This window comes from Leucoraja erinacea, chromosome 10, assembly GCF_028641065.1.
Source record: "Leucoraja erinacea ecotype New England chromosome 10, Leri_hhj_1, whole genome shotgun sequence".
Lineage (NCBI taxonomy): Eukaryota > Metazoa > Chordata > Chondrichthyes > Rajiformes > Rajidae > Leucoraja > Leucoraja erinaceus.
Genome location: NC_073386.1, coordinates 6,794,024 through 6,821,273, shown reverse-complemented (window position 1 = coordinate 6,821,273; position 27,250 = coordinate 6,794,024). Strand labels below are relative to the sequence as shown.

Below are 27,250 nucleotides of genomic sequence, written 5' to 3'. Positions count from 1 at the left end.
ACATCCCTCCTCCTCCCCCCCCTCGCAAACCCCTCCAGCCCACATACACACTTCCTCTCCCATCCCCCCCCCCCCCCCCCCCCCACCCCCCCCCCCCCCCCCCCCAACGACAAAGATAGACACAAAGTTGCTGGAGAAACTCAGTGGGTCTGGCAGCATCCCTGGAGAAAAAGGATGGGTGACATTTAGGGTCGGGACCCTTCTTCAGACTGACTTGTGTGAACAGCTGATCGATGGTCAGCATGTACTTGGATGGCCAGATAATAATAATATAAACTAATATTCAAGTTTTCCAGTAAAATACAAGCAAATGCAGGTGCCAGCTCACAACAAAAAGGCACAAAGTGCTGGAGTAACTCATTGGGTCAGGCGGCATCTCTGGAGGACTTGGATAGGTGACGTTTCGGGTCTGGACCCCTCTTTAGAGTCTGAACAAGGGCCTCGACCCGAAAGGTCAGATATTCATGTTCTCCAGAGGTGCTGCCTGACACGCTGAGTTGCTCCAGCTTTTTGTGTATCTTTGATTTAAAGTAGCATCTGCAGTTCCTTCTTGCATATAAAAATTACTCCTGCACCTATTTTCTATGTTTCTATGTAAACAGATTTAATTGCGTCGATCATAACATACACTTAATCACACCAAGAACAAGTTAGTCAACCTCAAATCCATGAAATTAAGACTTTAGAGATGCAGTGTGGAGACACACCCTTCGTATCACCAAGTCCTCACCGACCAGCGATCACTCCATACACTAGCTCTATTTTACACGCCAGCCACAATTTACAATTTTTTCCTTTTTTTGTTTTACTGAGGCCAATTATCCTACAATCTGTACATTTTTGGAGTGTGGGAGGAAGCCGGAGCACCCGAAGGAAACCCACACGGTCACAGGAAGAAAGTACAAACTCCGTACAGGCAGCACCCGTGGTCAGGATCGAACCCGGGTCTCTGGCGCCGCGAGGCAGCAACTCTGCCGCTGCACCACCCATCACGGCTGATTCTTGAACACAACTCGAGCAAGTTAAGGGCCTGTCCCACCTGCATGCGGCTAGCGCGACCTAACGTGGTCGCTTGAGCCGTACGGCCTCGGTCCCACTTCGATCGCCAGAGCCGTATGGAGGTGTGAGGGGCTCCGAAAAACTGACACTGCTCATCCCTATTTGCCTGAAGCAAGAGGACAGGGAAGAGCAAGTCCCCTTGAACGGTCTGATCACGTGTAGGTGGGCAAGAGAAGACAACATCATTCCATGACTCAAGTAAACAAGATGGGTGTACACGGCAACCTGGAAATTTCACAGGCACCACCACGAACACTGCACCGACAGAAGTCCATTAATCTCAGAGATAAAAGAAGACTCATGACCCGAAACATCACCTACATCAGGCTGCTGTTCATTGACTTCAGCTCTGCCTTTAACGCCGTCATCCCCGCCAGCTTGATCACCAAACTCAGTGGACTTGGCATCTCCACCTCCCTCTGCAACTGGACACTGGACTTCCTCACTAACAGACCACAGTCTGTTAGGGTCAATAACCTCACCTCCTCCACTATAACACGGAACACCGGAGTGCCACAGGGCTGTGTGCTCAGCCCTCTCCTCTACTCCCTCTTCACCCACGACTGCATCCCAAAGTACGGATCCAACGCCATTATTAAGTTTGCTGACGATACCACGGTAGTCGGACTGATCAGTGACAACGATGAGTCAGCCTACAGGGAGGAGATCCAGCACCTGACAGCCTGGTTTGCCAACAATAACCTCGTCCTCAACTCTAAAAAGACGAAGGAGCTTATTGTTGACTTCAGACCAGAGGAGGCAGTCATACCCCCATCCATATAAACGGGACTGAGGTGGAGCGCGTCTCCAGCTATAAATTCCTCGGAGTACATATCTCGGAGGATTTGTCCTGGTCCCTCAACACCTCCAAGCTGATCAAAAAGGCACAGCAGCGCCTTTACTTCCCGAGGAGGCTCAAGAAAGCCCACCTGTCCCCCCGGATCCTGACCAACTTTTACCGCTGTACCATAGAGAGTATCCTGACCACCTGCTTCACGGTATGGTACAGCAGCTGCACCGCTGCGGACAGGAAGGCACTACAACGGGTGGTGAAAACCGCGCAGCACATCATCGGTGCCCCGCTCCCTGCCATGGATGCCCTCCACCGAAAACGGTGTCTGAGACGGGCTGGGTAGATCATCAAAGACCCCTCACACCCCAACCATGGACTGTTTGCCCTCCTCCCATCAGGGAGGCGGTACAGGAGCCTCAGGTCACTTACTAGTAGGATGAGGAACAGCTTCTACAACAACACAATCACATTGCTGAACTCGGAGTCCCGACGATAGATTTCTCCGGTCCCTCCGTCCCCATTGTTTAATTATTCTGTATTTCGATTATTCTGTATCTTCTCTCTTTCTATTTTTTTTAATCTTTATTTTCTTTACTATGGACTGACGCAAAACTGCATTTCGTTGTACTCATACTTGTATTTGTGCGATGACATTAAAGTTGAATCGAATTGAACCCATTCCTTCTCTCCAGAGATGCTGCCTAGCCCGTTGATTTACTCCAGCTTTTTGTATCTGTCTTTGGGCTAAACCCGCATCTGCAGTTACTTACTACATACAGTGACCTCCATAATGTTTGGGACAAACACCCATTTTTTACATTTATTTGCCTCTGTACCATAATTTGAGATTTGTAATAAGAAAAAAAATCAAGTGGTTAAAGTGCACATTGTTAGATTTTATTAAAGGATATTTTTATATATTTATACATCGAAAGAACTGCCACCAACAAAGTGAGGTGGAGGATATTTATCAATGGCCTATGCTCCCTGGAGGAGCAAAGGGCTTGAGAAGAAGATTTGTATACATTTTGGTTTCACCATGTAGAAATTACAGCTGTGTTTATATATAGTCCCCCCATTTCAGGGCACCATAATGTTTGCGACACATGGCTTCACCGGCGTTTGTAATTGCTCAGGTGTGTTTAATTGCCTCCTTAATGCAGGTATAAGAGAGCCCTCAGCGCCTAGTCTTTCCTCCAGTCTTTCCATCACCTTTGGAAACTTTTATTGCTGTTTATCAACATGAGGACCAAAGTTGTGCCAATGAGAGTCAAAGAAGCCATTATGTGACTGAGGAACAAGAATAAAACTGTTAGAGACATCAGCCAAACCTTAGCCTTACCAAAATCAACTGTTTGGAACATCATTAAGAAGAAAGAGAGCACTGGTGAGCTTACTAATCGCAAAGGGACTGGCAGGCCAAGGAAGACCTCCACAGCTGATGACAGAAGAATCCTCTACAATAAAGAAAAATCCCCCAACACCTGTCTGACAGATCTTCTGGAGTCAGGTGTGGATTTGTCAATGACCACTGTCCGCAGAAGACTTCATGAGCAGAAATACAGAGGCTACACTGCAAGATGCAAACCATTGGTTAGCCGCAAAAATAGGATGGCCAGGTTACAGTTTGCCAAGAAGTACTTAAAATAAGTACAGTTTGCCAAGAAGTACCACAGTTCTGGGAAAAAGATCTTGTGGACAGATGAGAGGAAGATTAACTTATATCAGAGTGATAGCAAGAGCAAGGTATGGAGGAGAGAAGGAACTGCCCAAGATCCAAAGCATACCACATCATCTGTGAAACACGGTGGTGGGGCTGTTATGGCCTGGGCATGTATGGCTGCTGAAGGTACTGGCTCATTTATCTTCATTGATGTTACAACTGCTGATGGTAGTAGCATAATGAATTCTGAAGTGTATAGACACATCCTATCTGCTCAAGTTCAAACAAATGCCTCAAAACCCATTGGCCAGCAGTTGATTCTACAGCAAGACAATGATCCCAAATATACTGCTAAAGCAACAATAGAGTTTTTCAAAGTGGTCAATTCTTGAGTGGCCAAGTCAATCACCCAATCTGAATCTAATTGATGCATGCCTTTTATATGCTGAAGGGGACTAGCCCCCAAAACCACATGTTAAAGATGGCTGCAAAACAGGCCTGGCAGAGCATCACCAGAGAAGACACCCAGCGACTGGTGATGTCCATGAATCACAGACTTCAAGCAGTCATTGCATGCAAAGGATATGCAACAAAATACTAAACATGACTACTTTCATTTACATTACATTGCTGTGTCCCAAACATTATGATGCCCTGAAATAGGTGGACTATGAATAATCACAGCTGGAATTTCTACATGGTGAAACCAAAATGTGTAAAAATTGCATTTATTAAAATCTGACAATGTGCATTTTAACCTCATGTGATTTTTTTCTATTACAAATCTCAAATTGTGCAGTACAGAGGCAAATAAATAAATGAAGGGTCTTTGTCCCAAACATTATGGAGGACACTGTATTAAAATTACATTAACTAGTTGTTCGCGCAGCACAGTGGCTCAGCGGTAGAGTTGCTGCCTTACAGTGCCAGAGACCTGGCTGCAGGGTGCTGTCTGTACGGAGTTTGCACGTTCTCCCTAAGACCTGTGTGGGTTTTCTCCGGGTGCTCCGGTTTCTTCCCACACTCCAAAGACGTATAGGGTTGCAGGTTAATTAGCTTGGTAAAATTGTAAATTGTCCCTGGTGTGTGTAGAATGGAGATTTTGTGTGAGGATTGCTGGTCGGCACGGACTCGGTGGACCGAAGGGCCTGTTTCCATCCTGTTTCTCTAAACTAAACAACGTTCAAAGCTTCTACCACCCTCTGTGTAAAAACACATTTCCAAAGCTTCCTCCCGACAGGCACGATTCTAACTTTACACAGCATGGCCTTGTACTAAACTTGAAAACCAACAGAAATAGAGGACATACCTTATTTGGTTTCCCCAAACAAATCACCTTTGTACAAAAGAAGAGTTTCTATAATCTTGCTTCATAATTTAACAGAGTGTGGATATTGATTGCAGACATCTCTGCTATACTTCCTCCAAGGCCAAGACTTTCTTTTCAAAAATACTTTTGGGAGCTACAGCGTGGAAGCAGGCCCTTCAGCCCTCCGAATCTGCACCAACAAAGCGATCAGTACTATCCTACATACTATGGACAATTCACAATTTATTCCCAAAGCCAATTAACCTACAAACCTGGACGTCTTTGGAGTGCGAGAGGAAACCGGAGCACCCGGCGAAAACCCACGCGGTCACGGGGAGAACGTGCAAACTCCATAGAAACAGCACCCGAGGTCAGGATCGAACCTGTTATCTCTGGCGTTACAAGGCAGCAACCCTACTGCTACGCCACTGTGCCGTCTTAGAGATATTGCTGGAAGAGCCCAGGCATGGTGTAAAGCAGGTCTTTGCAATGAACTGTAGCATAACTTCTAACCCCCCACCCTCCCCCATGTAATTCAGTGTCCAGGCAATCACCGCAAGTATTTTATTAACTTATTTGGGTCTTTCCTATACTTGCCCGTGATATGTTAATGATCTGCCTACACGGACATTTAAATCTCTTTGCAACTCAACTCCTTCTGCCTCTACCCCAATGAGGACCTTGGACTTGGCGGCATGGTGGTGCAACAGTAGAGTTGCTGCCTTACAGCACCAGAGACCCAGGTTCGATCCTGACTACGGCTACTGTCTGTACAGAGTTTGTACGTTCTCCCTGTGACTGCGTGGGTTTCCTCCCAAACTCCAAAGAGGTACAGGTTTGTAAGTTAACTGGCTTCTATAGATTGTCTCTAGTGTGTAAGATAGTGGCAGTGTACGGGGTGAACACTGGTCGGCGCAGACTCGGTGGGCCGCAGGGCCTGTTTCCACGCTGTATCTCCAAAGTCGAAAGTAAAGACTTTATATATTGAACTGATGCTCCACAAAGCTGAGAACTATGTTCTGCACTCTGTGTCTTCCCCTTTGCTCAGTTTATTGTACTTGGGTTTGACTTGATTGTATTTAATTAGTAATATCTGATCGGCTTTGATAACATGGAAAAGCAAATCATGTCACTGTAACTTGGTACAACATGACAATAATAAACTTAAAACTAATATTCCAGACTACACGTGTCGGAAGGAACTGCAGTCGCTGGCTTAAACCGACGACAGACACAAAAGGTTGGAGTAACTCAACGGGACAGGCAGCATCTCTGGAAATGATGGGTGACATTTCAGGTCGAGACCCTTCTTCAGACTACACCCCACAAGCCGAAGAAGGGTGCTGACCTGAAAGGTCGCTGGCCGGTCGGTGCCCTCCAGAGATGCTGCCAGATCAGCTGAGTTACTCCAGCAAAGTTAGACACAAAATGCTGGAGTAATGCCCCTGTCCCACTTAGGAAACCTGAACGGAAACCTCTGGAGACTTTGCGGTTTCCGTGCGGTTCCCGGAGGTTTTTGTCAGTCTCCCTAATGGTTGAAAGTGGTTTCCACTCCTTCTATGTTCCGGCGATTATTTCAAAAAATTCAAAACCGGCCGCGACTACAAATAGGTTGCCGTTTTAAAAATCGGTAATTTTTTAGTCGAAGCCGGTTGCGATGCTAGTTGAAGGTGGTTGCCAGAGGTTGCAGGTAGCGGAATGTAAGACCTTCCACTACCTGCAACCTCCGGCAACCACCTTCAAAGTCTCCAGAGGTTTCCGTTCAGGTTTGCTAAGTGGGACAGGGGCATTACTCAGCGGGATAGGCGGCGTCTCTGGAGAGAAGGAATGGGTGACGTTTCGGGTGGAGACCCTTGTCATGACAGCAACATGTGTCCATTCAGAGATGGCCCATTCATCAGACCTACACACCAGCAGTAAGGATCTGCCTCTGCTGTGCTAACAATCATTACAACATCACTTGGATGAGTCTCTATACATATGATGCAGCAAGATAAAAGAGGCCCACCCTGTAACCCATGAGGACAATAATATTTTATTTTAGAAACAGAAATGGACATGGTCATATTATTGTGTTTGAGAAGGAACTGCAGATGCTGGAAAATCGAAGGTAGACAAAAGTGCTGGCGAAACTCAGCAGGAGCGTAGGAAATAGGCAAAATTTCGGCCTGAAACGATGCTATATAGTGCACCCGCTGAGTTTCTCCAGCAATTTTGTCTACCAAGGTCACATTATTCTCAGCTGTTTCAGATCTGCAGTATCCTTGTATGTAAAAGTTATGCAATAGAAAATGATACGAATTGATTAAATATTGATCCTTCTTCATTGGCAGAGGTCATTGCCAAAACAAGAGTGACTCCGACTCCAGAGTATCAGATGCTCTTGTGTTCCCACTGATGGCCAAACTGTTTTCTAATTATAAAAGTCTTGACAAACAAAATCTAAGATCATTTAAGGGGAAAAATACTGCACAACTGGAAGGCACAATGATGGAGCGGACTTGTTGAGAATGAAGCAATTCAATTTGCAGAGGGCAGCCACGGTGGCACAGCGGTAGAGTTGCTGCCTCGCAGGGCTTGGAGCGCAGGAGACCCGGGTTCGATCCCGACTACAGGTGCTGTCTGCACGGAGTTCGTACCTTTCTATTAATGATAGCGGAGTCAGGGGATATTGGGAGAAGGCAGGAACGGGGTACAGATTGGGGATGGTCAGCCATGATCACATTGAATGGCGGTGCTGGCTCGAAGGGCCGAATGGCCTGCTCTTGCACCTATTGTCTAAAGTGGTCAACAGAATCAGCCCCTTGAATTTCATGGAAATGCAAGGGGAAAAAAGAGCATTTTTAATAATGCTCGATACACATACAGTTCAAAGGCGAGCTTAGCAGACTGAAGGAAGATTTAACTGGGATTACGATTTGAGGTTGGCATGGCGGCGCAGCAGTAGAGTTACAGACACCCGGGTTCGATCCCGACTACAGGTGCTCTTTGTATGGAGCTTGCATGTTCTCCCCGTGACCTGTGTGGGTTATCTCCCACAATCCAAAAGACTAGGCTTGTATTCACTGGAGTTTAGAAGGATGAGGGATATCTCATAGAAACATATAAAATTATAAAAGGACTGGACAAGCTAGATGCAGGAAAAAATTTTCAGAATGTTGGGCGAGTCCAGAACCAGGGGCCACAGTCTCAGAATAAAGGGGAGGTCATTTAAGACTGAGGTGAGAAAAAAAACTTTTTCACCCAGAGAGTTTTGAATTTATGGAATTCCCTGCCACAGAGGGCAGTGGAGGCCAAATCACTGGATGGATTTAAGAGAGAGCTAGATGGAGCTCTAGGGGCTAGTGGAGTCAAGGGATATGGGGAGAAAGCAGGCACGGGTTATTGATACGGGACGATCAGCCATGATCACAATGAATGGCGGTGCTGGTTCGAAGGGCCGAATGGCCTCCTCCTGCGCCTATTTTCTATGTTTCTACGTATGGGTTTGTCGGCTAATTGGCTTGGTGAAATTATAAATTGTCCCTAGTGTGTAGGATAGCGTTAGTGTACGGGGTGATCGGTGGTCGGCGCAGACTCGGTGGGCCGGAGGAGGTGTACGGGGTACGGGGTGGTCGGCGCAGACTCGGTGGGCCGGAGACGGGCCTGTTTCCTGCACTATATCTCCAAAGTTTAAAGTTAAGTCTGGAGACTGTTGCAAATGGCAAGGTGGATCAGTGCATTTTGAGAAGTTTTGGAAAGGTGCGTTTGGGGAGAGAGAGAGTACCCCGTTCCTGCCTTCTCCCCATATCCCTTGATTCCTTTTGCCCCAAGAGCTAAATCTAACTCTTGAAAACATCCAGTGAATTGGCCTCCACTGCCTTCTGGCAGAGAATTCCACAGACTCACAACTCTCTGGGTGAAAATGTTTGTCCTCATCGCAGTCCTAAAAGGCCTACCCCTTATTCTTAAACTGTGACCCCTGGTCTCGTACTGAAACACCAAGAACATTTTTTCCTACATCTAGCCCGTCCAATCCTTTAAGAATTTTACCGGTTTCTTCAAGATCTCCTCTCATCCTAAATTCTAGTGAATACAAGCACAGTCAACCCATTCTTTCATGATATGTCAGTCCCGCCATCCCGGGAATTAACCTGGTGAACCTACGCTGCACTCCCTCAATAGCAAGAATGTCCATCCTCAAATTAAGAGACCAAAATTGCACACAATAATCCAGGAGTGGTCTCACCAGGGCCCTGTCAACCGCAGTAGGACCTCATTGTTCCTAAACTCAAATCCTCTCGCATTGAAGACTGCATGCTTACTTACAGTGACTGATGTACAAGGACACCCAGGTCTCATTGAACTTCCCCTTTTCCGAAACTGACATCATTCAGATAATAATCTGCCTTCCTGTTCTTGCCACCAAAGTGGATAACCTCACATTTATCCACACTATACTGCATCTGCCATGCATCTGCCCACTCACCTAACCTATCCAGATAATTGAGGCAGGGACCATCCCAACATTTTAAGAAACAGTTACAGGTACATGGATAGGACAGGTTTGGAGGGATATGGACCAAATGCAGGCAGGTGGGACTAGTTTAATTTAGAAATACAACGCAGTTACAGGCTATTCGGCCCACCGGGTCCACGCTGACCAGCGATCCCCGCACATTAATGCTATCCTACACACACTAGGGACAATTTTGACATTTACCAAGCCAATTAACCTACACACCTGTAGGTCTTTGGAGTTTGGGAGTAAACCGAAGATCTCGGAGAAAACCCACGCAAGGTCGCAGGGAGAACGTACAAACTCCGTACAGCCAGCACCCCTGGTCAGGATCGAACCCGGGTCTCCGGCTCTGCTTTTACTGGAAAGGGCCTGTCCCATGAGCATGCGACCTGCATGCGGCAAGCGCGACCAAACCGGAAGCGGGGGCCGCGTGGAGATCGAGTGATCTCCGTACAGGGCCGGTCCCACGAGCATGCGACCTGCATGCGGCGAGCGCGACCAAACCGGAAGTCGAGTGAGTGACGTGAAGTACGAGCGAAGTCCGCGGGAAGTTCGCGCATGACGTACGGCGTTGAGACGCTGCGCACGCCCGTCGAGGCGGTGCTCACGGTGTCGAGGTGGCTGCGGGCCGGCAGGCCGTTGCCGTGCGGAATTTTTGAACACGGTCAGTTTTTCTGATCCCCGCGCAATGTCGGGACCAGCTCCGCACAACTCCATACAGCTCCGGCGATCGAAGTGGGGCCGGTCCCGCGAAGCGACCACGTTAGGTTGCGCTTGCCGCATGGAGTCGCGTGCTCGTGGGACAGGCCCTTAAGGCAGCAACTCTACCGCTGCACCACTGTGATATGTTGGCCGATGTGGGCAAGTTAGGCCGAGGGACCCGTTTCCACGCTGTGTGACTCTGTGACTGCGTAAACATCATGCGGGGCAGCTTATCTGCATGTTAGATTTTCCATTATTCAGTGAGATTCTCCAAGTTGGTTCTGACAATCCCTTCTTTCATCCACTGAACTAGGGCCCCCTGAACACGAGGTTAGTCACTGTACTGGGCAGAATAGAAAAGTACATTGCTCATATGGTGCAAGACGCAAATGGTGGTGACCTTGTACAAGAAAACACAGAAGGTTAGCGTTACTGGGACAGCAAGTAATTAGGAAAGCAAACAGAATATTCTCTTGTGAAGGAAGGAACTGCAGATGCTGGTTTAAACCAAAGATAGTCACAAAAAGCTGGTCAGACTGCACGTCTGGAGATAAAGGAATACGTGACGTCATGGGTCCAACGAAGAGTCTCGACCCGAAAAGTCACCTATTCCTGTTCTCCAGAGATGCTCTCTGACCCGCTGAGTTTACTCCAGCTTTTTGTGTCTATCTTCAGAAGATTCTCTTGTATCTCTTGTGTAAATGGGAGGAGCGTCTTGCTAACAACACTACATATAAATGTGGCACGGTGCTGCAGCGGTAGACTTGTTGCCTTACAGCGCCACAAACCCATGTTCGATCCTGACTGCAAGTGCCGTCTGTACAAAGTTTGTTTGTTCTCCCCGTGACCTGCGTGGTTTTCTCCAGGTGCTCCGGTTTCCTCCCACACTCCAAAGAAGTGTGCGTTTGTCAGCTAATTGGCTTGGTAAAATTGTAATTTGCCCCTAATTGGATACTTTTAGTGTGCGGGGGTCGCTGATCAGCACAGACTTGGTGGGCCACAGAGCCTGTTTCCATGTTGTATCTCGAAGCTAAACCAATTGGGTCGGACCCCATATCAGGAACACTGGTCTCATTTGCAGGACATAGACCTGCCTTGTACGCATGAGGGGCGAGAATGAGGGAGTGGTCTTATGAGACAAGATTACACATACACTGGAAAGATGACATGCAGTCCTGAAGGAATATGAAAGGTAGATCCCGTGAGGATGTTACTCATGCTGGTGGGAGCAACTTCACAGGGTAAAGCCTCGTTCATTTAGATATGTTTTTTAGCATTTATTTAGTTTAGAGATACAGCACGGAAACAGGCCCTTCAGCCCACCGAGTCTGCACCGACCAGCGATTCCTGCACATTAGCACTATCCCACACTACAATCCTTCTCCGTGGATTGTCACCTCGTCGTGGTGGAGGAGCTTGTGTGGACCTGAGATCCTGAGAGCGATGCCGTCTGGAGCAATGCTCCTGGTAGGGTCGCCCATGGCAGTATGGTCGAGGGGGAGGTCTCTGACAAAGAGCAATCCAACCAAGACCTGAACAGTGGAACAGGCGGAGGACGATGGCTGACTTTAGTGGAGCGTCACAACAGCTGGGAAGGCGGATGGATGGAGGCTGCAGCAGAAAAGGGAATCCGGGGTCGTCTTGGACTCCACGCCACTGGATGCTGACCCAGATCTGTCAAGGGCCGTGGGGTGGCTGTCTGTGCACCAGTCTCCCCATGTTAAACAGTCACGCACAGGCGTCCTCCATATAGGGAATAGCACCCTGGAGACACCCATGGCCAGCCAGACAGACAGACAGACACACACACACCAATTTACAATTTTGTCAAAGCCAATTAGCTTGCAAACCTTTGGACTATGGGAGGAAACCGAAAATCTCAAGAGAAAACCCACGTGGTCAGTTTTCACGCTGTATTGCTCTATGTGCAGACATAGAGGCAGCGCACTCACTACCTTCAGAAGGTCAATGTAGAGTCAGAAATATGGATCTTGCAGAGTCACATATGAAGTCTCAAATGGCATAAGCCTTTAAAAGGTCCAAGGACAAGTTGGGACAATTAAATAAAGCACAAGATTCAGCTAGAAGAAGGGCCCTGACCCAAAATGCAGCGGCCTCAATTACCTCCTCTAGCAGCTCGTTCCGTATTCCCACCACCCTCCGAGTTAAAATGTTCCTCTTAATCCTTCCCCATCTCACCATAAACCAATGACCTGTGTAGGAAGGAACTGCAGATGCTGGTTTAAACCGAAGATACACAAACTGCTGGAGTAACTCAGCGAGACAGGCAGCACCTCTGGAGAGAAGGAATTGGTGACGTTTCGGGTTGAGACCCTTATTCCTTAGCCCTTATTCCTCTACCCCGGGTAAAAGACTCCGTGCATTCATCCAATCTTTCATGCAAAGAGATTCCCAGGTGGGTGTACACAAAGAATAAGCACAACTTCACCATGGACCTCTGGAAATCTCTGCCCCATGGGTGCTCAAAGTGGAGGAGGAACATGTTGCGAATCTGAGGTCCATGTATTGGAAGCACACAAAAAGTACCATGTCGAGTCATGGAGTGATACCGTGTGGAAACAGGCCCTTCGGCCCAACTTGCCCACACCGGCCAACATGACCCAGCTACACTAGTCCCACCTACCTGCATTTGTTCCATATTCCTCCAAACCTGTCCAATTCATGTACCTGTCTAACTGTTTCTATAAACGTTGGGATAGTCCCTGCCTCAACTACCTCCTCTGGCAACTTGTTCCATACACCAACCACCGTTTGTGTGGAAAAAGTTACCTCTCAGATTCCTATTAAATCTTTTCCCCTTCATCTTGAACCTGTGTCCGCTGGTCCTCGATTCCACTACTCTGGGCAAGAGATTCTGTGCATCTACCCAATTTATTCCTCTCATGATTTTATACACCCAAGGAGGCGAAAGAAGCAGATCATTGACAACCTACTCACCATCCACCAGTCCTATTGGCACATCCTGCCCCATCAGAAGAGTCTACAGCTCCCACTTATGCCTTGTCGGCCATTTTGAAATCAGAAAATAAGCACGTCAATGATCTCTAGGTTGTACCAAAGAAGAGAAGACGGAAGCAGAATTAAACGCTAACTTTTGAAGTGAGTGCGGATGGATACTTGAAAATAATAACACTTTAAAGGCATGACAAGAACTAAGGGCAGTGAAACAGAACCATTTGGACAAAATAAGACAAAATGCTGGAGTAACTCCGCAGTTCAGGCAGCAGCTCTGGAGAACATGGATAGGTGAGGTTTTTGGTCAGGATCTTGTTGAAACACCATTTAGACCACTCTTTTACAAAAGCCACAATAAAGACAATATTTTGAATAGTCTTGCCTTGTGTTGTATCATTCAATGAAAGGTAAACCCAAGTTATTACCGAACATGACAGATCATCAAAAAAATATTGCCTTATCCTTAGAAGAAATAAAATTAATAGAGCTTCAGATGGCGATTTAAAAAAATGATGGGATTATGGGATGACATTGATAATGTAAATGGATACATTTGCCACTGTTACTGAGTAGGCATTATTTAATCAAGCAAATCGCCAAATGCTAAGCTTTCCCTGTTTTCCAAAATCAAAAGAACAAAAAATTAGCTTTATTAGCTAAAAACATTGTTAACCCTTCTTTTAAAACAAACAAAATGCTGGAGTAATTCAGTGGGTCAGGCAGCAGTTCTGGAGAATATGGACAGGTCAATGTTTGGGTCGGGATCCTTCTTCAGACTGGATCCTCCTTAGCTAGGCCTCAGTTACAGAAGAACCACTATCTTGGTGACCCTGAGACTACCTTTGATCAGACTTTGCTGGCTTTACCTTGCACTAAATGTCAATCCCTTATCATGTATCTGTGCACTGTAAATGGTTCATAAAAACATAGAAAATAGATGCAGGAGTAGATCATTCGGCCCTTCGAGCCAACACTTCCATTCAATATGATCATGGCTGATCATCCAAAATCAGTACCCCGCTCCTGCTTTCTCCCCATATCCCCTGATTCTGTTAGCCTCAAGGGCTATATCCAACTGTCTTTAATACATCCAGTGAATTGGCCTCCACTGCCTTCTGAGGCAGAGAATTCCATAGATTCACAACTCTCTGGGTGAAAAAGCTTTGCCTCGATTGTAATCATGTATTATTTTTCCACTGACTGGTTGGTACACAACAAAAGCTTTTCACTGTACCTCGATACAGGTAACAACAAACTAAACTCAAACCGAAACTACTATTAAATAAAATGACCAGCAGGAAAATAGTTAAAAGAAATAACATCAAATATGGGATATGGCTTTCTGAGAGGTGGTTGGTAGCTGGTGAAATGACCAATGCTTCATTTGATGCATGACTGGATGTTAAAGTATTTGGGTCAACCTTTCGAATCCTGAACTTTCTCCTCCTGAGCCATGAATGCAGTAAACAGTCAGAACCTCCCCCTCCCCCGGATAGAAATAATAAATACTATGCAGCACAGAAACAGGCCCTTCCACCCAACTCCTCCATGCCCCATCAAAGCTAGTCCCATTTGCCTGCATTTGGCCCATATCTCTCTCAACATTTCCTATCCATGTATCTGTCCAAGTGTCTTTTCAATACTGTTATTGTACCCGCCTCAACTTCCTATCAGTCTGAAGACGGTTCTCGACCCGAAACATCGCCCATTCTTTCTCTCCAGAGATGCTGCCTGTCCCGCTGAGTTACTCCAGCATTTTATGTCTATCTTCAATTTAAACCAGCATCTGCAGTTCCTTCCTACTCAACTTCCTATTAAATTGTGCCCCTCTCACCTTAAACCTATGTCGGGTTGTTCTTGATTCCCCTACGCTGGGTAAAAGTCTTTCACCCTATCAATTCCCCTCATGATTTTATACACTTCCATAAGACCATCCCTTAACCTCCCGTTCTCCAAATAACTATAGTTATTTACTAATATACTCGCACTATAGCTCAGGCCCTTCAGTCCTGGCAACGTCCTTGTAAACATTCTCTTCATGTTTTCCAGATTAATGACTTTAGATTTCACTTTAAACTTTAGAGATACAGCATGGAAACAGGCCTTTCAGTGCACATCGACCAGCGATCACCCCGTACACCTGCGCTATACTACCCACTAGGGACAATTTACAATTTTTTAGCCAAAGCCAAATAACGTACAAACCCGTAAGTGTGGGAGGAAACCCCACACAGTCACAGGGAGAACGTACAAGCTCCGTACAGACAGCACCTGTAGTCAGGATCACGGTGCCACCCCGATAGAAGGATGACCAAAACAGGCCACAATACTCAAAATGCAGCCTCACCAATATTTTGCACAACTGTAGCATAATGTCCCAACGTCCACACTCAGTGCCCCTCAATTATGAAGGCCTTCTTTACCAAAAAAGGTAGACACAAAATGCCAGAGTAACTCAGCGGAACAGGCAGCATTTCTGGGTAGAAGGAATGGATGCTGCCTGTTCTGCTGAGTTACTCCAGCATTTTATGCCTGTCTTTGGTGTAAACCAGCATCTGCAGTTCCTTCCTACCAACCTGTGACGCCACTTGCACGGAACTGTGTACCCGTGTTCTTAGATCCCTCTGCTCTTCAACATAGCTTTAAGGTGAGAGGGGCAAAGTTTTTTCCCCCCCATACATAGATGCTTGTGGGTACTTGAAACATACTGCCAGGGGTGAAACATACTGCCAGCCAGGTTCAATAGTGGCATTTAGGAGGCCTTTGGATAGGCACTTGGCTATCTATGCAGGGAATGGAGGGGTAGGGATTATGTGCAGGAAGGTAAGAGTCAGTCTTGGCATCATGTTCGGCGTGGACATTGTGTGCCGAAAGGCCCGTTCTCATACTGTACCGTTCCATGTGCACACAAAGGGTGGTGAGTGTATGGGACAAGCTGCCAGAGGAGATAGTCGAGGCTGGGACTATCCCAACGTTTTAAGAAACAGTTAAGACAGGTTCAAGGATAGGACAGGTTTGGAGGGGTATAGACCAGGTGGGACAAGTGTAGCTGGGACATGTTGGCCGGTGTAGGCAAGTTGGGCTGTAGCACCCGTTTCCACGCTGTATCACGCCATGACTGCATGTAGTATGATCAAAAATAAACTGATATTTCTGGGGCACTGTAATTGATGTACAAGCCTCATCTATCACATTAGTTACAGTGTAATACAGCAACTGTATCACTGTGCTGTATTTGAGGACATGTTCCCACAAAACAAAATCCACACATTGTCTCAATTCAAGGGAGTCTAATGGAGAGGAAAATACATATGCTGGGTATCTGTTTGAACAAGCTCCAACCTATGAACTCAGGAGGACACAATATTACTGAAAACAACTTTTGTGCAACCCTTTTTAGCTTGGCTATTTTGGCCATGGGTTGTTTTTTTTAAATATATAATCAGATGAATCAAAATAATGCAATTTTCTTTAAGATGCTAGTTCACACACTGAGCTTTGCCAGACTAACACACACACACACGGTTGAAATACTGTCCCAAGACGGTAATTTCACCCTAATGTGTCATTCCTCTCCGCCGCTTCAGAACGTCAGTAAACTTATCACACAACATGTTAAACATTAAAAACATGTTTTTACTTTCCCAATTCAGCAACAGCAAAACGCGACGCGGGGTTTATTCCTTTGGGTCAAAATATTTACTAGACTCTAGACTAGATTCCGTTAAAAAAAAAAGAGGTTTGGTGGTAGAAGATGCTTACATTTCAGGCGAGAGTGCATTATGTTTCAGATGATGCGAGCTGAGCAGCCATAGTGTGGAGTGAGCAGGCAGGGTGATCTGAAGAAACAGCAGCACATTGCGTTTGCTTTCTCTCCCTTCTCCTAGAGAGCTTCTCCAGACACGATGCCGGCTTCCACACTGCCGAGCCGCTATGGTGGCAGCCCTTGCTAGCGGTCAGGGTTAGCCGGGACCGGCTTCTCTGCATCTTGCCCAACAATGGAGGGGAGGGGAGGTCGATCTGCCATTTGCTCGCTGCAGTCTTTCTGTATTTTTGTATTCACCGGCAGCAGAGTGACAAGACGGGGGGGGGGGGGGGGGGGGGGGAGAGAGAGAGAGAGAGAAAGGGGGGGAGAGAGAGAGAGAGAGAAAGGAGAGAGAGAGAGAGAGAAGGGGAAGAGAGAGAGAGAGGGGAAAGAAAGAAAGAAAGAAAGAAAGAAAGAAAGAAGGAGATAGGAGGAGAGGGGAATGAGTGGGAGATAAAGTGTAAGCGACTGAAACGTTTTGAGAAACTTTTGAGAAAGTTTTTAGGAAGTTTGGGAGAGATTGAGGGAGAGAGAGAGAGAGAGAGAGGGGGGGGGAAGGAGAGAGGGGGGGGTGAAGGAGAGCGAGAGAGAGAAGAAGGGGGGGGGGGGGGGGGCACTGCCGCTGCTGCTTCCCCTCAGTCCAGTGAAGAGGGGAGGGAAGGAGGTAGAGAGGGAGGAAGGGGTAGAGAGGGAGGAAGGGGGTAGAGAGAGGGAGGAAGGGGGTAGAGAGGGAGGAAGGGGGTAGAGAGGGAGGAAGGGGGTAGAGAGAGGGGAGGAAGGAAGGAGACCGGGTAGAATCTGCCCGCGCTGCGCCGGCAACTCTCTCTCACTGTGTCTGCACCTCCCTCTCTGACTCTCTCCCTCTAACTGCCCCTCTCTCTCACTCCCTGTCTCCCTCTGCCCCCTCTGTCTCCCTCCCTCCGCTTTTCAATGACGAAGCGGTGCCGAGCCGATCCCTTATTTACTTTCTATTCACAAGAACGCCCTGTAAATGGGGCTTTATGTGTGTGTGAGCGGGGGGGGGGGCGAAATTACATCAGATAAACACTATTTTAACATTAGCACAAATATTTCTTGCAGCACCGGCTTGAAATACAATTACCAGTCTACTGGCTGCAATATCACAGAGAGAGAGACACACACACACACATTCATGTAAAGTCATGGCCTCCACAAGCTTATAAACCATCAACTAAACACAAAACGCTGCAAGCTGATCCATTTCAGGGCCAATTTCATCCTCGCTTCTCTTTTTACACAGACACACGTTGCAACTTCTACTTCAAATAATAATAACTGCAGCAGCAACAATAACAACAAAGAAGAATTAATGAAGTTATAAGCAGGCTGGCAGGCACGGTTCGACTAGTCCGAACCTGTTTGAGTCGGAGCCGACTGGCTGCTGCCACGTTGGGTTGGGTGTAATGAGAGCAGGGAGGAGGGGGGAGCGGAGACTCGGAAGCCGGCGAGGCGACACCCACGTCCCCGGAATGAATTAAAAGTTTGCTGCCCGGCCGGGGAGGGGAGGGGAGTGCAGAGGAGGGATGGGGAGGAGGGGAGAGGCGGGAGGAGAGGAAAGGATTGGAGGGAGAGGAAAGGAAAGGAGGGGGGAGAGGATTGGAGGGGGTGAGAGAGAAGATGGGGGGGGGGGAGAGAAGAGAGAGGAGGGGGGAGAGAGAAGAGGAGAGGGGGGGAGAGAAGAGGAGGAGGGGGGGGGGGGGGGAGAGAAGAGGAGAGGGGGGGAGAGAAGAGGAGAGGGGGGGAGAGAAGAGGAGGGGGGAAGGCGAGAATCAAAGAGTGATACAATGTGGAAACAGGTTCTTCAGCCCAACTTGCCCACACCGGCCAACATGTCCCAGCTACACTGGTCCCACCTGCCAGTATTTGGCCCATTCCCTCCAAACCTGTCTAATCCATGTACCTGTCTAACTGTTTCTTAAACGTTAGGATAGTCCCAGCCTCAACTACCTCCTCTTGCAGCTCGTTCCAGAGAGTGGTGAATCTCTGGAACTCTCTGCCACAGACGGTAGTTGAGGCCAGTTCATTGGCTATATTTAAGAGGGAGTTAGATGTGGCCCTTGTGGCTAAGGGAATCGGGGGATATGGAGAGAAGGCAGGTACGGGATACTGAGTTGGATGATCAGCCATGATCATATTGAATGGCGGTGCAGGCTCGAAGGGCCGAATGGCCTACTCCTGCATCTAATTTCTATGTTTCTATGTTTCTATGTTCCATACACCCACCACCCTTTGTACGATAAAGTTACCCCTCAGATTCCTTTTAAATCTTTCCCCCTTCACCGTACACCTATGTCCTCTGGTCCTTGAGTCCCCTACTCTGGGCAAGAGACTCTACCCGATCTGTTCCTCTCATGATATTATACACCTCTGTAAGATCACCCCTCATCCACCTGCGCTTCAAGGAAGAGAGACCCAGCCTGCTCAACCTCTGCCTATAGCTCAGAGCCTCTAGTCGAAAGGTCAGGCCCAAATTGGAGTATTGTGGAGCCGTATGGGATCTTTTCAACAACAACAACAACAAGATCACCCTGGAGACAGTACAACGTCGAGCTGCCCGCTTTGTATGTAATGACTACAAACGCAAATCAAGCCTAGAGCTCCACAGAATCAGGCTAAGACTTATTGCAATTTACAAGGAGATTCACAAAATCACACCATGGAAACATAGAAAATAGGTGCATTCGGCCCTTCGAGCCTGCACCGCCGTTCAATATGACCATGGCTGATCATCCAACTCAGTGTCCTGTACCTGCCTTCTCTCCAAACCCCCTGATCCCTTTAGCCACAAGGGCCACATCTAACTCCCTCTTAAATATAACCAATGAATGGCCTCAACTACTTTCTGTGGCAGAGAATTCCAGAGATTCACCACTCTCTGTGTGAAAAATGTTTTTCTCATCTCGGTCCTAAAAGAGTTCCCCCTTATCCTTAAACTGTGACCCCTTGCTCTGGACTTCCACAACATCGGGAACAATCTTCCTGCATCTAGCCTGTCCAACCCCTTAAGAATCTCTCGTCATCCCAGAGCACCAACTGCCACGAAACAAGACAAAATAACGCTCCCTACATCATCAACTCGCTACATTAAAAAAAACTTTGCTACCAATATTCCCTTTATCCAAGGACAAAAAGGGAATGGAATATGTTACCACCCAACACACGTGCTGCTCCCGATGTTAAGTCATTTAAAAAGGGGGATCGAGCAACTAGATCTCCTAAATTGATCAAAAAGGCCCACTTCAAAATTTAATCGCTGCTCTACTCACATCGACCTGCGGGAGATAACCACTGATGAGGTGTTTGCGCAGTAATCAACCAGAACCAGAGGGAAGGGAGGAGGCAAGAGGGAATGGGAGGAAAAAGGAGGGCTGGAGAAAGGAGGAATGGGGTGAGGAGGTGATGGAAGAGGAGGGGGGAGAGGAGGGGGAGGGGGTGATGGGAGAGGAGAGGAGTGTGGGGCTCGGAAGTTGATTGCCATGTTGCAAAGCAGCATTTCTTGTGTCTATTTTCATGTACACAACACATTTCTACCTCAACAGACACACACACACGCGTGCATACGAAACTCCACGTACAAAACGACAGCGATGTTACACCAACATTGTGCCCAAGATATGTGTTGAACGCGCGTAAAACATACACGTTAATGCAATAGCCAACTTTATACACAAAGATAAATATATATGTACACAGTCTGAAGGGACCCGACCCGAAACGTCTCTGATCTATGTTCTCCAGAGATGCCAGCTGAATTACTCCAGCACTTTGTGTCTTTTTTTGTAAACCATCACCTGCACTTCCTCGTTTCTCCAATCGACCATTCGGGTCAAAACCCGGCACGATTGACAATAGACAACAGACAATAGGTGCAGGAGCAGGCCATTCCACCCTTCGAGCCAGCACCGCCATTCAATGTGATCATGGCTGATCATCCCCAATCAGTACCCCGTTCCTGTCTTCTCCCCATATCCCCTGACTCCGCTATCTTTAAGTGCCCTATCTAGCTCTCTCTTGAAAGTATCCAGTGAACTGGCCTCCACCGCCCTCTGAGGCAGAGAATTCCACAGACTCACAACTCTCTGTGAGAAAAAGTGTTTCCTCGTCTCTGTTCTAAATGGCTTACCCCTTATTCTTAAACTGTGGCCCCTGGTTCTGGACTCCCCCAACATCGGGAACATGTTTCCTGCCTCTAGCGTGTCCAAACCCTTAACCCATTGAGTCCCTAATGTAGGGGTTCAACTGAAAAATGTCAACCGATCCTTTCTCCTTCACCCCCCCCCCCCCCCAACTCCCCTGCCCCCCCTCCACCCCCATCCCCGCCCTCTATGATTCTGCATGACCCGCCGAGTTCCTCTAGATTTATGCTATCCAACTTGTAATATGCAGACATACAAATGCATTTAGCAGTCCTTGCATTGTGCTGGGTGTATGGAACGAGCTGTAACTATTCCTTGGAGCGCAGGAGGATGAGGAATGATCTTATAGAGGTGTATAAAATCATGAGAGGACGAGATCAGGTAGATGCACAGAGTCTCTTGCCCAGAGGAGGTAAATCGAGGACCTGATGACATAGGTTGAAAGGGGAAAAGATTTAATAGGAATCTGAGGGGTAACATTTTCACACAGAGGGTGGTGGGTGTATGGAACAAGCTGCCAGAGAAGGTAGTTGAGGCAGGGACCATCCCAACATTTAAGAAACAGACGGGTACATGGATAGGACAGGTTTGGAGGGATATGGACTAAATGCAGGCAGGTGGGGCTGGTGTAGCTGGGACATGTTGTGAGCAAAGTGGGCCAAAGCACCTGTTTCCACACTGTATCACTCCACGACTCTAAACGCAACACCAACTGTATGTTTAACATTAGGCAATACTGGTATAATCAGCTCGCTTTAAGATATACTCACTTATATTGTACATGGATAATTTATTTAGTTTAGTTTAGAGATATAGCTCGGAAAGAGGCCCTTTGGCCCATCGAGTCCGCACCGACCAGGGATCCCTGCACATTAACACTACCTTACACACAATTTTACATTTACACCAAGCCAATTAACCTACAAACGTGTACGCTTTTGGAGTGTGGGAGGAAACCGGACATCCCGGAGAAAATTCACACGGTCACGGGGAGAACGTACAAACTCCATACAGACAGCACCTGTGGCCGGGATCGAGCCCGGGGCTCTGGCGCTGTGAGGCAGCAACTCTACCGCTGCGCCAATATGCCATCCACCATATATTATAGCCACTAACCTCCGACCCCAGCCCGGCAAATGCTTTGAGAATCAGCAGTGACTTGCGGCGCGCTCCTGCCATTATGCCGGATGCATCATGATAACACATCAACTTTGCCCCCGGAGTCTGAACAATGAGGCTGGAGTTTCCATGGGCAGGCCTGTTTGTCACTTCGGCCACTGGCTTCAGACTCGGCACCAGTCCACTTGTCATCTCTCGTCGCCTCCTCGGATTCCCAGCATTCTCTTCAAGGGACAGCGGGTTCCCGAGGGCGCTGTGAAACGCAAACCTTTCACTACAAAGGCTTTAGTTCACGCAGTGTCACCCCAAAACAACTCGTCACCCATTCCTTCACTTCGTTTCATCAGCCTGAAGAAGGGTGTCGACCCAAAATGTCACCCATTCCTTTTCTCCAGAGATGCTGCCTGTTCCACTGAGCTGCTCCAGCTTTTTGTGTCTATCTTCTGTATCCTTTTATTGCCGACCAAAACAAAAGAGACGGATTGGAGGAGGTTTTACCAACATGTTCCTGCAGGAGATACAAAGAAACAGCACCTTATATTTCACTTGGGAAGCTTATAACTCAACAGTGTGAAACTGATTTCTCTACCTTTGAGTAACCCCTGCATTCACTCTCTCTCCGTCTCTCCCCCATACTAGTCATCCTACTAGTTTCACTGGCGTCTTGCTTAATTTCACTGCATCTACATGTTAGCACCTTCTCCACAGCCAACAATGGACCATTGTGGGCTCTACCTTTCCTTGATCATGGTTATTGTGTTATCCACAGAAGCTGGCAATCTGAAATAAAAAGATAGAAGAGAGAGAGAAGAAGGAAGGAAGGAAGGAAGAAAGGAAGAAAGGAAGAAAGAAAGAAAGCAAGAAAGCAAGAAAGAAAGAAAGAAAGAAAGAAAGAAAGAAAGAAAGAAAGAAAGAAAGAAAGAAAGAAAGAAAGAAAGAAAGAAAGAAAGAAAGAAAGTGCACACATATACACATATACATATACACATACACACTCATGCACACATATGTACACACAAAAAACAACCAGGTAGCAAAGAGATAAACAAAGTTATCATTGCAGACCATAGATCTTGAAACAGAGCTCAGACTGCCCACTGAGCCCGTGCCAACCAGCGATCACCCCGTACACTAGCACTATCCTGCACTAGGGACAATTTATAATTTTACCAAAATCAATTAACCTACAAACCTGTGCGTCTTTGGAGTGTGAGAGGACGCTACAGTTCCCAGAGAAAACCCACTTGGTCACGGGGAGAACATACAGTCAGGATCCAACCCGGGTCCCTGTCACTGTAAGGCAGCAACTCTACCGCTGCGCCACCATGCATGTAGATCTATAGGTTTTCACGTCCACGCTAACCTCCTTTGGATGTTTGTGGTGGAGTTAAGGGACGGTGGATAGACCTGTTTGTTATTGGAGATTGTTGCCCAGTGATTGTGAGGTGTAAGTTCACAGAATGGTTTAAGGCCTGGATGTGGAGAGGATGTTTCCACTAATGGGAAAGTCTAGGACGAGAGGTCATAGCCTCAGAATTAAAGGACGTCCTTTCAGGAAGAAGATGAGGCAAAATTTATTTGGTCAGAGGTTGGCGAATCTGTGGAATTGTTTGCCACAGAAGGCTGTGGAGGCTAAGTCGGTGGATATTTTTAAGGCAGAGATAGGTAGATTCATGCAGGTGTCAGAGGTTGTGGGGAGAAGGCAGGAGAATGGAGTTTGGAGAGAGTGATAGAGCACCCATGATTGAATGGCGAGTAGACTTGATGGGCCAAATGGCCTAATTCTATTCCTATCCCTTATGACTTTATGACCTTATTAATCAGCCTTCGTCTAAATATTGTCTACTTCATACATCTGTCTACCAACTATGGAACTGGTTGAGAAGTTGATAATAGAGCCGAACACTCTGACCACATTCTGCACGCTTGCTCAGTGCAATGAGCCTTCAACACAATTCAATTTGGAGGAATTGGAGTAATTGCTGGCTTTACCTTGCACTAAACGCCATTCCTTTTTTCCTGGTATCTGTGCACTGTGGGTGGCTCAATAGTAATCACGTATTGTCTTTCTACTGGATTGTTAGCATGCAGCAAAAGCATTTCGCTGTACCTCAGTACACAAGTTCACAAGTTGTAGAAGTAGAATTAGGCCATTTGGCCCATTGAGCCTACTCCGCCCTGAAGAAGGGTTTCGGCCCGAAACGTTCTCTTGTCTGCGAAGGGCACTCAGCATCGCCACCCCAACCATGGACTCCTACCATCCGGGAGGCGCTACAGGTCTCTCCGTTGCCGGACCAGCAGGTCCAGCAACAGCTTCTTCCCTGCGGCTGTCACACTACTCAACAATGTACCTCGGTAACTGCCAATCACCCCCCGGACACTTCTCCCACAGGAAAAACACTATGACTGTATGCATGTAAATAGATTTATTTATTCAAATCATATTCTATGTCGCTCTTCCAGGGAGATGCTAACTGCATTTCGTTGTCTCTGTACTGTACACTGACAATGACAATTAAAGTTGAATCTGAATCTGAATCTATGTCTTTCGCCCTATAGATGCTGCTGCACCCGCTGAGTTGCTCCAGCATTTCTGTGTACCTTCGATTTTCCAGCATCTGCAGTTCCTTATTAAACAAATCATGGCTGATCTATTTCTGTCTCTTAATCCCATTTTCCTGCCTTCTCCCCATAAACCATAACACAACCATAATCTAAACTGTCCAGAACCAGGGGCCACAGTTTAAGAATAAGGAGTAAGCCATTTAGAACGGAGACGAGGGAACACTATTTCTCACAGAGAGTTGTGAGTCTGTGGAATTCTCTGCCACAGAGGGCGGTGGAGGCCGGTTCTCTGGATACTTTCAAGAGAGAGCTAGATAGGGCTCTTAAAGATAGTGGAGTCAGGGGATATGGGGAGAAGGCAGGAACGGGGTACTGATTGGGGATGATCAGCCATGATCACATTGAATGGCGCTGCTGGCTCGAAGGGCCGAATGGCCTACTCCTGCACCTATTGTCTATTGTCTATTGAAGTGAGTAATGATCTGTCAGCTGTTGGTAAGTGCTAACTGATAGGGGATTTTTTTTGTCAGGCTTGACGATGCCCTGAGCGTTCCTGCGGGACTGAAAGCAATGGATATCTCCAAGAACAACTCCATGTTCAGTCACCAGTTACTGCCACTGGAACCAGGCAAACCATGGAAGATCTTGAAGAGTCTTGGACATAAGGTCATAAGTGACAAGAGTAGAATTAGGCTACTCATCCCATCAAGCTAGCTCCGACATTCAATCATGGCTGATCTATCTCTCCCTCTTAACCCCATTCTCTTGCCTTCTCCCCATAACCTCTGACACCCGTCCTAACCAAGAATCTATCCATCTCTGCCTTAAAAATATCCACTGACTTGGCCACCACAACCTTCTGTGGCAAATAATTCCACAGATGCAATTTAGTAACTTGTCAGTTTCTTTGTTGAACTAAATTAAGGCGCATGTTGCAATCAAAAGCGTTTGAACAAGTGTTTGGGAAGAAAGCCAAACTGTAAGAAAGACGACTGCGCCTCTGACTAAAGCAATTTCTCCTCAACTCCAACCTAAAGGAACTGGTAGAACTGCCCTGGGAGTTTGTCACTTCCGGCTGTCTGCCTTCCACAGCCTCCAACCTTATCATTCCCCAGCTACGCATGGCCCAGTTTTACCCTCTCCCCAAAATTCATAAACAGAACTGCCCAGGCAGCAGTGTCTCAGTCGGAAGAAAGTTATCAACCCGAAAAGTCACCTACTCCTTTTCCCCAGAGATGCTGCCTGAAACGTTGAGTTTCACCTGCATTTTGTGTCTATCTTCGGTGTAAACCAGCATCTGCAGCTGCTTCCTGCACAGGTACAGGTAGAGTCATAGAATCATAGAGTGATACATAGAAGTGGAGACAGCTCCTTGGGCCCAACTTGCCCACACAGGCCAACATATCCCAGCTATACTAGTCCCACCTGCCCGCGTTTGGTCCATATCCCTCCAAACCTGTCCTATCCATGTACCTGTCTAACTGCTTCTTAAATGTTGGGATAGTCCCAGCCTCAACGACGTCCTTTGGCATGTTGTTCCATATGGTCACCTCCCTTTGTGTGAAAAAGCTACCCCTCAGATTCCCATTAAATAATTTCCCCTTCACCTTAAACCTATGTCCTCTGGTCCTCGATCCACCTATTCTGGGCAAGAGACTCTGTGCCTTATTTAACTTCTCTAACTTCAGGTAGCCCGTGCTTTCCCTCTCTCTCCATCCCCTCCCGTTTCCCAGTTCTCCCACTAGTCTTACTGTCTCCGACTACATTCTATCTCTGTCCTGCCCCTCTCCCCTGACATCAGTCTGAAGAAGGGTCTCGACTCGAAACGTCACCCGTTCCTTCTCTCCAGAGATGCTGCCTGTCCCGCTGAGTTACTCCAGCATTTTGTGTCCACCTTCGATTTAAACCAGCATCTGCAGTTCTTTCCAACACATTTTATCTATTCTCCTGATGATTTGATATGGAATGGTTGTGCGAAGCCAATGCTTAACTTGCAGAGAATCTCGACGAGACATTGGAAGGAAACAGGTCCTCTCATCGTCCTGACATTCTGTTTGTGGGGGAGGGGAACAACAGGGAAGAAGGGCAACCCCTCCAGTGTTTTCACCTCCAGTTCATTAATCTGTGAGTCCAATGTATCTGTTAATCATTCTGTGCAAATAAACATATCCTCTTATCAGCTCGATATTTGCCCTGAAGTGTGAACTAGATAGTTAATTCACATGGAGATTTACTTTGTATTTCAGTTGAGAGATACAACGCGGAAACAGGCCCTTTGGCCCACCGAGTCCGCACCGACCAGCGACCCCCGCACATTACCACTATCCTACACACTCTAGGGACAATTTTGCACATACTCAAAGCCAATTGACCTACATACCTGCACGTCTTTGTAGTGTGGGAGGAAACCGGAGATCTCGGAGAAAACCCACGCAGGTCAAGTCGTCAAGTCAAGTTTATTCGTCACATACGCAAACGAGATGTGCAGAGAAATGAAAAGTGGCAATGCGCGCGGACTTTGTGCAAAAGGACAAACAAACAAACAACCAAACAAACTACAAACAGAATGGAACAGAATCACATTATCTTTTACATATTAAA

The 27,250-nt window shown here is 47.2% G+C and overlaps 1 long non-coding RNA gene across 1 annotated transcript in view; it reads left to right on the top strand.

Annotated features, from left to right (window-relative positions):
• LOC129700735 (uncharacterized) overlaps positions 1 to 27,000 on the top strand; it is a 92,937-nt gene extending 65,937 nt beyond the window's left edge. Inside the window, exon 4 of the long non-coding RNA XR_008724091.1 lies at positions 25,180 to 27,000. This is a non-coding gene — a long non-coding RNA (uncharacterized LOC129700735). The remainder of the gene's footprint in view (positions 1 to 25,179) is intronic.
• The last annotated feature ends 250 nt before the right edge of the window (positions 27,001 to 27,250 follow it).